The following is a 13,922-nucleotide window of genomic DNA, read 5'->3' as shown; positions in this document are numbered from 1 at the left end:
AAGGAAGGAAGGAAGGAAGGAAGGAAGGAAGGAAGGAAGGAAGGAAGGAAGGAAGGAAGGAAGGAAGGAAGGAATGAAAAAGGAAGGAAGGGAGGAAGGTTTGTTATAGAATGGATGGGCTCTATTGGTCAAATGTGAACAATTTAAGCACCAAAATAATTGAGTCATAGAAAAAGGAAATTCATGAATCCATAGCAGTAACATATAGATACATAAATTAATAATGAAATATATGTTGAAGATGGGAGTTCTTTTGCTTACAGTAGATTGGGAAAGACTAATGCAAATGTGGAGGGAATGCTGAAGTTGTAAAGCCATCATACTGCAACCATTATAGTAAAGATTACATTTGACAAGAACATCAATGAATGTTAAATCTGAGGGGAAATTTTTGATGAGGAGCCATCATTATGCAATAGAGAAATCAGACAACACCTTGACTAGGCAACAAAAATGAGCATTAACAATGTGGGACATAAGAGGCTCATGTGCCTCTACATATGATAGCAGGAGAGGAACCATCACCTGTGAGGAATTCCAGCAGAAAGTGCATAGCCATAATCTAATCATAGGGAAATGTCAGAAAAATAAACAATGAGGAGCACTTTATTAAAATGAAAAAAAGAATTGGTGAATACACCATATTCATTAAAATCTTCATTTTCATGAAAGACAAAGAAATGATATGGAAATGTTCCAGACAAAAGGAGACTAAAGAGACAAGACATTCAAGAGATCTATTGTACAACATAGTGACTATAATTAATAGCAATGTATTCTATTCTTAAATATTGCTAAGAGATTAGATTTTAAATGTTTTCTCTACAAAAAATATTTGAGTAATGCATATATTAGTTCAATTGATCCATTATACATTTAGCCACCATGTATAAATATCTTAAAACATGCTTTACACTATAAAAATAAACAATTTTTACTTAACATTTAGCAACAATACATTTTAAAAAGACAGAAGACAACTAAGTGTGATAATTGACTCCAGACTGGGTGATTTACTGGAGGAGAAGTATTTAAAAATGTATTACTTGAAAACAGCAAAATTGGAACATGGGCAAATATTAAATAAAAGTAGTGTAGCTATGTAAATTTATGAAGTAGATAAGTGAATGTAACCATTATATAAGAGATTATCTCTATTCTTGGAAAATACAGACTGAAAGACCTTGTTATGTGTGATTTCCTCTAAAGTTGTTCAGAAAAAAGTTATGACCATAGAAAAATATAAAGAAGAAAACGAGAGCATGTTATAAAGCAAATGGAATAAAATATTTAAGCAAATCTAGGTAAGGATATAAGGGGTTCATTACACTTTTTTATTTTTACAACATTTTTCAGCTTCCCATTATTTCTAAATAAGATGTTTTAAAGTAGGTGAAGTGTAACAAGAGTTTCTGGTGAGCATTTAAGAAAACTCACTGCCATCAGATATATGATTGTGTTTTATTCAGAAGGCCGCCTAATTTCATAGAAAATGATTTTGCTGCTCCTCTAATTCAGCTCTATTCACCTACATAGAACGAGAATAAAAGCAACCTACTTAAAATTTTTCTCTTGTGCAAAGAGAAAATAAATTGAATTAAGGTATACTTTAAAAAAATTTAATTTTTTTCAAAATCACAACTGTGGTGATTTTTCTCAAAATCATATTGCAATTTATTTTTTTCCAAGGTGAAAAAAAGTTTGAGAATGTGATAGCCACTACCTATTTAAGAAAAACTAAAGGCTTACGATGAAACATCTGCAAAGTAGAATAATAATGAGGTATGAAATTTTATACTAGTTTATGGAGCAACACCAATAGGCTAATTTCATTCTTCATCTGCTTTCCAAGATTCCAATATTAATGAATGATTCTATGACATTTTTATTTAATTGGATTTAAATATGCAAATCTGGTATTTTCCTCCATAATATTAAAAGTTAAAAAATTAAATAAAAAGTTAAAACCTATATTTAGAAAATGTATATAAAGATGAAAAATAAAACTGGAAGGAATTTTAAAAACATTAAATTTAAGTGCCTAACTTTAGTTAATAAAAAATAATAAAAAGCATCAATGATATCAGACAAATAACAGAACTATACTAATTCTCAAATAACAAGTTACATTTTAAAGATTAAAAATTAATGAACAGTGGTTTTATTTTGTACAATGCAGATGTGTAAATTAGATTCCATTTCATTTATTTTTTAAATGGAAATATTCAGAAATATAAAATGGCTTACCCTTATTTTTATATCTGTACAAATTATTTTCTTTGTGAAAATGGTACATATTTTATCACACAGAGCTCATGTACTGACATAGCCCATATTTTTGCAATCATAATAATTTCTTATTTATTTAGCACATTTTAATTATAATATATGTGAATATGCAAATGTAGCAATCATTTGGAATTTACATTTATTAAAAATAAATAGAAAGTCAACAAACACAGGAGGGCACAAATTTGCTTTTAAATTGCTGAAAGGCCCACATTATCTAGGATACGAAGATTTTTGTTTTTCAATTCAAAACAGGCCATGTCTGTGCACCAAACTATAATCTTTCTTCCAGGCAATAAGCTTTTTCTTTATTCTTGCAAATGGGAAAATGGCCAAAAGAAGAGGAAACAAAACAACTAAACAAAACCTAAATGTTTCAATGTTCTTTTGGAAGTTTAGTAATTTATGTCAAAAACAAATAGCACTGTTATTCCTAAATGTAATTATTATTTGAAAAATAATGTATGTTTATTGGTTGGAGTGGGATAGAGCCCTCTATAAGCAGATCATTCTTTTCTATTTCTGTAGATGAGCAACTTTGGGAAGGTCATCTTGTGAAGGAGGAGGAGAACATCCATTTAACTGTGAGATTAGCAGCATCAACCCTGGAACCCATAGTTTAATAGATCCCCAAGAAGATCATCCACTTCACACAATCAAACTATGTCTTATTAAGACAGAGACCAAATTTCACAATACTATATACAGCAGTCATCCGGCCTCAACTTTTAGTAGATTCAATGAAAACTTATTAGATAATTATGTCACATAAACATAATCTACTAAAACATAGTAAAATATATATCTACAGCTCAGAAGTAAAAATTATATTTTGCAATAATAATTTATGTATATTTATTTATGATGAATAAACAATAATATTAAATATTTAATATTTGTTAATATTAACTTACTATTAATATTATCATGGAAACTTAGATGAGCACGCTTTTTTTCTTATGTAAAGATAATTTTCTCAAAGAGAGAACAACTTACAAACTTATTTTCCGTAATCTAGAACTAGGATGTTCATTCAGACTTTATTAATTATTGACAACAACAGCAACAACAAATCTGTCTTGCCAGAAAGACAGTATCTTCTCTGGTGCTTTAGCCTTCATTTACTGTTCTGAATTACACTTACGATCAACTTATATTGTAATTACCTTGGGCTATGCCTCCTTGTGACTGTTAGCCATTATTTAGTTATAACCATACTACATATAGCACTTAATAGCTCATGATATCAAAATATCTCATAGTTAAAATTGTGGACATTTGAACTTCTGATGGAAGTAGTTGTGTTTATTTTTAAATTTTCTGTATTTTTATATTTTTAGAGACAGAATCTGGCTCTGTCACTTAGGCTGGAGTGTAGTGGTGCAATTAGAGCTCACTGCAGCCTTGAGCTTCTGACTTAAGCCATTCTCTTGCCTCAGCCTCCAAAGTAGCTGGGACTACAGGCTTGATCCACCAGACCTGACAAGCGGTTGTGTTTAATTAGTGTGTGATAAAGATGAAGACATACAATTGTAACGGATTTCTCATAACCATCAACTTAATTTTAAAATTTTCATCAAGTTAATGTGTTAAATTTGATTCAACAGTTCACATCTGAGTTCGTAACACTAACAGTCTGCTTTCCTTTCCCCTACAATAAGAAGACAGCAACTATTGATATAGTGCATGAAAATAGGTAAAACAAACAAGCAAACAAAAAACCAACTAGGTACTAGGTAACATACTAGACCCAGTATAACAGCACCATTTACCAAAATTTATTGAAAATTAAACCTATTAATTGATGGGATAATGTGGACTTTCTTTTTTGGAAGGCATGAGATTGACCTAATTTTTTTCAAACCAAATTAAGACAGCTTCAAATACGTCTTGGAATATTTACACTTACCAAATCTCACATGATAAATGTGTGATGTATGAAACCTCAAAATGATTCAGTTATGAAAATGCTCAGAGGCAAACTCTTCAAACTTCCATATGTATATATAGCCAGAGTAGTTCACTTAAACTGATTTTTCTTTTCAAAGCTGTATTAAACGCTCTTTAATGTTTTTACCAAAGTATAAAGAAACCAACAGCTTTTAAAAGGAAGATTTAAAAATTGCTATATTATGAATACAATTGTATTAAATACACTTAATATGTGTATGTATTATTCTAGATTAGTGCAAATGAGAATAAAAGTTTCTAGGATCTAGATTATTTTAGAATTTCACTAATAATATCAGTTTCAGTTTAGTTTGGTTTCCAATTATCAATCCAAATATCTTTGTTTTCATTCTTACTATATTTTAAGCATTATAAATACAAATTAAACTTATTTAGAAAACAATAAATTTTAAAAATTAGATTTGCATATTTCATTTAAATTTTTAAATCATGCTGTCTACACTACAAATTAATTTTTCTAAACAAATATTATGAAGCGATATAAAAATAATACTGAAATGTCATATTTTAAATAATATAATAATATATTTTCACAGTGGGTAAAAACAAATGTAAGAATGCTTTTTTTCTGGAAAGTGCTCAACTAATAATATGCAAAATGAACAAAAGCGTATCTGTGAGAGAATATTAGAAATAATCTAGAGCTGGGGAAGAAGAAAAGTTATCAAATTTGTTAATAATCCAAATGCTTCCTCAGCACTAAATTGTGTGCAAAATTACACATACACAAGAATGATAACGTTTTATTTTGCAGGTAAAATAATTTGGAGATCAATGAAAACTTTAATTTGTCCAGGTTTTTAAAAGCTTGACAAGTTGAAGTTGAAGCTTTGTCAATTTATTAAACCTTTTATTTAAAATGTCGGTTACTTACTTGAAAGAGGTATCAGGTTTATCTAATCTACACTGTAATCTGGTCAGCATTTAAATTGTTGCTATATAAATAGCAATCCAAATAATAAAATGAAAAATAGCAAATAACTGTTCTTACCTCAATGCTGTTATAGTTGCTTGTTAAGCTGTTTCACGGGTTGAGACAAACTACTACCACGTCAAAGATCTCGGTTCTCTGCTCAACTCTCTTCTCTAGTTACATTTTTTTTTCTTCCTCTGCAAAACGATAGTCCACCAAAAGAGGAAGTTATGAAATAACAGTCATTATGCTTTATCCATTTTATGGGGCATGGAAAATTATTCATGAAGCTCACACTTGAAATCACAGCAACAGGCTATAATTGGTGCCCGTACACATATATAATTAAAGTATACACATGTTTGTATGTGTCAAAGTTTTGTAAAGTTAAGCTATTGAAACCTATAGTTGGCCTAGCGCAGTGGCTCATGCCTGTAATCCCAGCACTTTGGGAGGCTGAAGCGGGCGGATTACCTGAGGTCAGGAGTTCAAGACCAGCCTGGCCAACATGGTGAAACTCTGTCTCTACTAAAAATACAAAAGTTAGCCTGGCATGGTGGTGGGCGCCTGAATCCCACCTACTCAGGAGACTGAGGCAGGAGAATCGCTTGAACCCAGGAGGCGGAGGTTGCAGTGAGCTGAGATCACGGCCATTGCACTCCAGGCTGGGAGACACAGCAAGACTCCATTTCAAAAAAAAAAAAGGAAAGAGAAGAAGTCTATATTTGATTAGGTAGTGCTCGTTTACACAAGGAAACATGTCCTGTGTGGCTCAATGATGACAGAAAATACTGCCCTATGCAGAAGAAAACTGTCCAGCTGATATATGGAAATAACCTTGCTTTTATAAGTCTAACTAATTTAAGTATGACCCAAATGCTAATCTGACTACAGGCATCTTATTAAAGGAAGAAACAAAACAAAACAAAAAAACCTCCAGTAAACGGACATTTTCCTGGAATTTGGGTAGTGGTTTTTTACCTACAAGTCTCAAACTTCCTTTCTCATGAATAGTTGCCTGTTACATAGAGATAAAGCACTGCAAAACTGAAACTGTTACACATGAACTTACACATGATCTTTCACTACTTCAGCCACAAGAGTAAAAAACAGGTGCAGAGGTGTAGATCCTGCAAAACTGAACATTTAGCTGGCTAAGTTTCTTACAGGTTGGAGTAGTAAATGAGAATATTTAAAGGACAGTAGGGACAATGGTTGAAAAAAGACATAAAAAAGTTGATCAAAGCAAATACTACTGCCAACTTCAAATAAAAGGATATATACAAATGTATTTATCATTGGTTCAGGTTGCCAGATAATAGAAGCCAACATGTAGCTTCATTATTTATGTGTGGCAGTTGCTCCCAACCTCCCTCGCTCATTGGGGAAGAAGGAGATGGATTGCAAGCGCAACATAGTAATTATGCAAACCTCCACATGTTGCAAGAACCACTTTCTGGACTTTAGAAGCTATCATGCTGTCACTGCACCACACTCTTTGCTTTTTACTTAACCTTATGTCCAAAGAGGCATTAAGAATAATTAGACTGGGCACAGTGGCTCACGCCTGTAATCCCAGCACTTTGGGAGGCCGAGGTGGGTGGATCACTTGAGGTCAGGAGTTCGAGATCAGCCTGGCCAACATGGTGAAACCCCGTCTCTACTAAACAAAATACAAAACTTAGGCGGGCACATTAACGGGCCCCTGTAATCCCAGCTACTCAGGAGCCTGAGGCAGGAGAATCCCTGGAACCTTAGAGGCAGAGTTTGCACTGGATCCTGCCACTGCACTCCAGCCTGGGCGACAGGGTGAGACTCCGTCTCAAAAACAAACAAACAAAGAGTAATTAGAAGATGATTAGAAACTAAAATATTTTCCATTTCACCTAAACTCATACTTAATATGAGTTTACCGGAAGTTAAACAAATAAACCAAGTGAAGAAAGCTGCCTCCTCCAGAAAAACACAAAAAACCCCAACAAAAAACACAAACAAATAAACAAACAAAACGCCAGTATGTCATTGATATAAAAATTTATTTGAATTCTTTTGTGAACTACTTATAAGGAAATTCCTACAGAAAAGTGGTCGATGTGATTAAAATTGCTTAGAGTCTATGTGTCTAGACAAATTTTAAATATTATGGTATTTGGGTATCATTATATAAAACACTAGGCTTATCAGTCCCCAAAGACCCAGTCACACTTCTGGAAGCATAGTCCTCAATGTCTGCTGTAATTTTAATGTATATCCTCAATATCTGTGTACCTTTTGCCTGAATAACAGATGTATATCTCTACTTTTCTTCTTCTCTAATGATCCCTTTCAGGCTGATAAATATGCTCAAGTATCTTCCACATTAAAAATTCCTCCTCTGACTGACTTGTCCTATTACTTTTCCTTCATGAGAACTTTTTGAGAAAGTTGCCCACATTGACTTGAGCCCTTGTATCTTTTTTGCATGTGTGTATGGTAGAATATATTTGACAAAATTTACCATTTCAACCATTTTTAAATGTACAGTTCAGAGGCATTAAGTCCATTCACATTGTTACGCAACCATGACCACCATCTATCTCCAGAGCTTTCTCATTCTTCTAGACCAAAATTCTGTACCTACTAAACAATAACTGAACGTTCCTTCCTGCCCTCAACCTGGCAACCACCATTCTACTTTCTATCTGTATGAATTTGATTACTCTAGGTACTTTATATGAATTCAACCATATGACATTTGTTCATTTATGCCTGGCTTATTTCACTTAGGTTCATCAAAGTTGCAGCACGTGTCAGAATTTCCTTCCTCCTTAAAACTGAATAATATTCCATTGTATGTATATACCACATTTGTTTCCTATTTATCAGACAATGGACACTTGAGTTGTTTCTATCTTTGGCTATTGAGAATAATGCTGCTATGAACATGGGCATGCAAATATCTGTTTGAATCTTTGCTTTCAATTTTTGTTATATACACCCAGAAGTGGAATTGAATCATACAGTAACTTTATATTTACTTTTTGAGGAACCATCATACTAAGTCCACCTATCTTTCTCATGTCTCTTCCTTCTGCATGGGTTTCCGCTTCCTCCTATTTACCAAGACTCTTGCCAAAATCACCCGTGATCTTGTTACCAAATCCGAAGTCCAAAAGTCCTCTTACTTGACCTGTTTTCAGCACATGCCAACGTTGACCACTTCCTCCTCCAGGAAATGTTCTCTTTCAGTTCTTGACTTCACTCTCACCTTCTGATTATGTAGCAACTTCTCTGATTTCTTTATGAGTCTTTAACTCTGCTCTTCTAGTAAATGTTGCCACTTCTCACGATTCTGTCCTGGGCTTGTTCTCCTTACCCTACAATCTCACTATCCTTGCATGGTTTTAATTGGCAAATACTGATTGCTCCCAAATCTCTGTTTCCAACCCAGTTATCTCCCTAGAAAAGTTTTCACCAATGCAAAATATAAAGTCATTTTTACTTGCAATGTACAGAGAAGAGTCTGCATAGAGGTCCTAAGATAAGTCTGAATTAATTTTTCAACTCTACTATTGTTTAAACTTCAGCTGGTCAGGCAATATTTTTGAGCCCTATTTCCTCACCTGTAAATGGAGACTTAAGTGACCATCTAAGATGGTTACTGGAAGTATAAAACAAAGACTACTTAAACACTTTCTTGGGTTTATAGTATTAAAAATACAATTAAAGCAAAAGTCCATTCTAGTTCCCTCTAACATGATTCTTCTCCCTAGAAGTAAACAATACTATCAGTTTGATGTGCATCTTTGTTTAACTATTTCCTTTATAATTACTGTAAGACACATATGGAGTTAAATAATTTTGTGGGGTTTTAATGTAAATAATATCACACTGTATGTTCTTCACTGTGACTTTTAAAAAACTTAATATAGCTTGAAGATATCTCAAGACATACTTCTGAACTGATTCATATATATCTAATTCCCTCACTGATTGAATTTGTGTTACTCTTCACGGCTAAAAACAATGTGATCAGTTAGTTGAGCACCATAAGTGTCCCTTTTAAAAGTATGTACAAGTCTTTGAGGTAGATACAGGAAAGTAGAATTGTTAGGTCAGAAGGCATATACATTTAAAATGTTAATTGTCACTGCCAAATTGCCCAGTCAAAAAAGGTTTGCACCTCCAACATTTCCTGTTTTTTTATGTGATTGCCAGTATTTGCTTTAATTAAACTTTTAAAGATTTGCCAATCAGATGGGCAAGAAAATGGAGTCTTAATATTTTTATTTTGCTTTTCCCTGATTACTGTGGAGATTGAGCACATTTTAATGTTGTATCATCCTTTATGAGTCCAGTTTTGTGAACTACCTATTAATTCATTCCAAACATTTCTTTTTATTTTATTTTATTTTATTATTTGTTTACCTGATCACCTACTACCAGGACCAAACATTTCTTTATTGCATAATTGTCAGCTTTTTATTAACATGTAGGACTATAAGACAATCCTGTTTCAATGCATTGCAATAATTTTTCTTTTTTGGTGATGGTCCATTCTCCCCATCCTCCATTTCAGGGCTTTTCATGCTGGCTATGCTAACCTCTTGAGATGACCCTAATATTCTTTGATAATGTCTTTGATTTCTGGCACAAGATAGCCAGGTTCATTTTGTGTATTTCTTGCCCCAGAACTGAAATCAGCCATTTCTTGAAAGAACCCTGGTTGCTTTTGGTAGACAGGGATTTTTGAGATAACAATCTAAACCTTAGTAGTACTTATTGCTATTGGGTTATTAATAGCATTTAGAATAAACTCAGTTGTTAGTTTCTTCTATGTGCCAAGCAGTACATAATTGAAATAAAAAATATATTTAAAATATATTTAAATTTAGATTTGTTATAAAAAATATTTAAACATGTATCAGGAGTTTATAACATGTATGAACATGTTACATCATATATTGCATTAAAAATAGTTTACGATTAATATATCTAATACACAAAAATACCTTCTTTTAAAATACAATTTGGGTACTATTTTCTTGTGAAAGGATATTTTGATAAAGGTAACAATATAGTAATAATCACATTTTGCATTTAGAACTTTCAAAAAACCCTTCCAAAGAAATTTCAAAAATCATGCAGATGAGAAAAATATTAAAGTTTTCATATTTCCCATTATTTTCATTCACATTTACCATTTTAATCCTTAATCAGCTTTCTTCTTCTTTTTCTTCTTTTTTTTTTAAATTTTGCTATTATGCATCTATCACATAGAAGAAAACAAGCATCTGGGCATATGTCCCTGGAAACAGATTTCAAGTAAAACAAAATAAATATATTCATGGTTTTAACCACTATTTCTTTCCCAAGGCATATTTTCATGGCCACTTTAAAACTACTGAAGTAGCAATATTTCAGCTGCTCTTTTCATAGCTCGGTGGTGACAGAAATATTTCTGGTTCACTGATTTTGTTTTTTACTTATTAAGAGAATGGCTTAAATATTTTAACATTCTTTTTTTGTTTGTTTGTTTTTGTGCAGTTAAGTAATTGAAAAGGAAAGCATAGTCCGAATTTTTTCAAGTATCTCTGACCCTTAGTTTCCTTATATATAAAAGGGGATGATAATACTAACTCCACTGGGGTACTGTGAGGATTAATTGAGTATCATAGGTACAGGGCCAAGAAGACCATGTTTCCTGAGAACGATGGTGATGAGCATTTTCAATCTAATTTGTGAATGAATAGATGGTAAAAAATATTCTTCTAATTTGTGAATATATTGATTTGAAAACATAGCAAAGGTTAACAAATCACATCTAGTTGTACATTTATATTACATCGATTATGTTTATTAAGAAAAATGAACTTTAAAAAACTAGGAATATAGGAGATTTACGGAGTTCATTCATTATTCATTCATTCAATATTTTGTATCTGCTGTATGTAGGGAGTTACGATAGGGACTGGGAATACAAATGAATTCCAGTTAACTTTGGCTAATGGATGGATCAGCATGATACAGAGAAGGGAGAATTTGGAGTCCTTATTTGTATCTCCTTTATGCTGCCAGGGCGTGATTTTGGAAGTGTCTGTATCCCTCCACCCACAGCCACAGTTACTCTCTGTCTTTCTCAGTCTCAGCGATTAGCTATTACTAGGTTCCAATATCAAGGTTCTTCCTTGCCTTTCAGGTCTAGGGGTGGTAACCCAATTAGCAATTCCCACCATTGCTCATCTCTGCCATACCTCATTTACTCCTAATCATGGCAACACCTCTAAATACTCCCTTCATTAAACTACATGAAATCGATCATTTAAAATATACCACTTCAAGTAGACGTTGATCAAGTTTTGCATTAGTCCTAGTTGGGCACAGTGGTGTGCACCTGTAGTCCTAGCTACTCAGGAAGCTGAAGCAGGGGGTCACTTGGCCCAGGAGTTCAAGTCCAGCCTGAGCAAGAAAGCAAGGTTCTAAGGGGGAAAAAAGCAGGGTTAAAAAAAATCTACGTTAGTCCTGTCATATAATTAAATTATACACTTTAATTTGAAACTGATCTGTTAGAAGGTGTACAGTTTCAGATGAAGCAGAAAGGAGAATTATAGAACATGTCCTAGGCTAGCCAAATCAAGAATTGGCTGAGAAAATGTAATGATTACATTGACACTTGAGGATGTGTAGGACTTCATGGGTGTTTGAAAGGGGAGGGGGAGGGGACAAATTGGAAAAGGCATGAAAGTCAGAGAAACAGAATCATATTCCTGGAGTTACATGTACTATCCTATTTGGGAGGCATAAACTAAAAGGGTTGGGAATGGGATGGTGAAGAAGTACAACAGATGAAGCCAGAGAGAAAGGGGCATCAGAAAATGAAGGGCATTGTAAGGAACAGTGTCTTTTTTTTTGAGACTGAATTTCACTCTTGTCGCCCAGGCTAGAGTGCAATGGTGTGACATCGGCTGATTGCAACCTACGCCTCCTGGGTTCAAGCGATTCTCCTGCCTCAGCCTCCTGAGTAGCTGGGTTACAGGCGCCCACCACCACGCCTGGTTAATTTTTGTATTTTTGGTAGAGATGGGGTTTCATCACTTTGGCCAGTCATCTTATATGTCTTCTGAAGAAGAAGAAGAAAAAACTTCTAGTGTGAGCAACCAGGTTTTTTGGGTGTCTGTGCTTTTTCCTACCCATTAATGATTCTCTTTCTTCTGGTGACAAGTTGTCAATTTTTCTCTGAGGAACAGGCCCTTCTTTGGGATCACTGCATGTGAGGTGAGTGGCATCAATTTCCTCCTACATCAACATTGGTGTAAGCATATGACCAATGTCTGGGAAATAAGTTTAATTGTTTTCCTTTGACACAGTGATTGGTTCAAAGAGGAACGTGTGATTCAAGCCAGCCAATAAGACTTACTTACGGAAATTTTAAGCTCTGCTTTTGCTGGGATTGGCTAGCTGTGAGAATTACATAAGCCTAAAACTGGGGACTACTGTGAGGAGAAAACCAGCAAAAGAATGAAGCCAACAGAGAGGAAAGCAGACCTGAGGGAAAGTGAGAAGAAGAAGAGAGCTCTGATGACATCATTAAAGTCTGTGACTCCAACTATGCCTAAATCCCTGTTCCTCTTGTTTTCATTAACTAAGTCAATAAATTCTTTCTTTTTTCTATAACCAGTTTGAATTAAACATCTGTCACTTGCAACCAAAAGTCTTTCATAACAAAGAAAATCTGGAGGAAAGGGTATGTTTTATTTGAAGTGTAGAATGTCAAGAAAAGCAGGCTTTTCTACTGTCCTTAGACTAGCATTGTCTAAGAAAAACAATGCAAACCATATATATCATTAAAAAAATTCTAGTCTCTACCTTAAAGAGAAAGAGGTGAAATAAATTTTAATAAAATATTTTATTTAACCCAATATATACAAAATGTTACCATTTAAATATGCAGCAATATAGAAAATCAAAGTTTCCATTTTTAAATTTAAATTTAATTGATTAAAATTAAATATGATTAAAAATTCAGTTCTCAATTATACTAGCCACATTTTAAGTGCTCAGCAACACAGTTCTAGATTGTAGAGCCCAGAGTACAAGGTGAGTAGATACTAGTCTAGTTTAAATTAAGCCTGTGGTCAAATTTTAGGGCCTTAGAATGAGGAAGTTCTATTTAAGACAGGGTCTCACTCTGTTGCTCAGGCTGGAGTGCAGTGGCATGATCACAGCTCACTGTAGCCTCAACCTCTCAGGCTCTACCTATCCTCTTGCCTCTGCCTCCCAAGTAGCTGGGACTACAAGTGTGCAACATCACGCCTGGCTTATTGATTGATTGATTGATTGATTGATTGAGATAGGAGTCTCACTGTGTTGCCCAGACTGGATATTTGATATTTTTTGAACAAAGAAATAATGGAAGCAAAACAATGCTTTTAGAAAAATAATCTGACAGCTCCAGTGTCTTTAAATCTTTCCTGATATCCCCAAATTAATGCCTTTCCTATAATCCAATCATGTGGGGTCATAAGGACACATGCCAGGTTCTTTGGGGTTCAGAAATGCTTAGTCATTTAGAGTACAGCAGCCATAGAAATAACTCATGCGGAGCAGGATTCTCTCAAGACCTAGCCCACCCATTCTTTTGTCCCTGATAGGACTTGGTACATCCCCACAGCATTAAGTGGCATTGGCTTTCTGATTTCTGCTTCTAGATCATCAGGGATAATAGAAGACTGGAGTCAAATGTAAGATGGATGAATGATTAATAATACTT

The 13,922-nt window shown here is 33.9% G+C and overlaps 1 protein-coding gene across 1 annotated transcript in view; it reads right to left on the bottom strand.

The window, feature by feature from the left end:
• MBNL1 (muscleblind-like splicing regulator 1) overlaps window positions 1-5,860 on the bottom strand; it is a 222,235-nt gene extending 216,375 nt beyond the window's left edge. The window contains exons 1-2 of the mRNA XM_011958971.1: window positions 5,648-5,860; window positions 5,252-5,370 (exon numbers count right to left, since the gene is read on the bottom strand). The gene's annotated coding sequence lies outside the window, so the exon portion shown is untranslated. The remainder of the gene's footprint in view (window positions 1-5,251; window positions 5,371-5,647) is intronic.
• Window positions 5,861-13,922: the final 8,062 nt, after the last annotated feature.

Source organism: Colobus angolensis, unplaced genomic scaffold (assembly GCF_000951035.1).
Source record: "Colobus angolensis palliatus isolate OR3802 unplaced genomic scaffold, Cang.pa_1.0 Scaffold48, whole genome shotgun sequence".
In the NCBI taxonomy this organism is placed as follows: domain Eukaryota; kingdom Metazoa; phylum Chordata; class Mammalia; order Primates; family Cercopithecidae; genus Colobus; species Colobus angolensis.
Note: the sequence above shows the minus strand (reverse complement) of the source record. Positions and strands in the feature narration are given on the sequence as shown.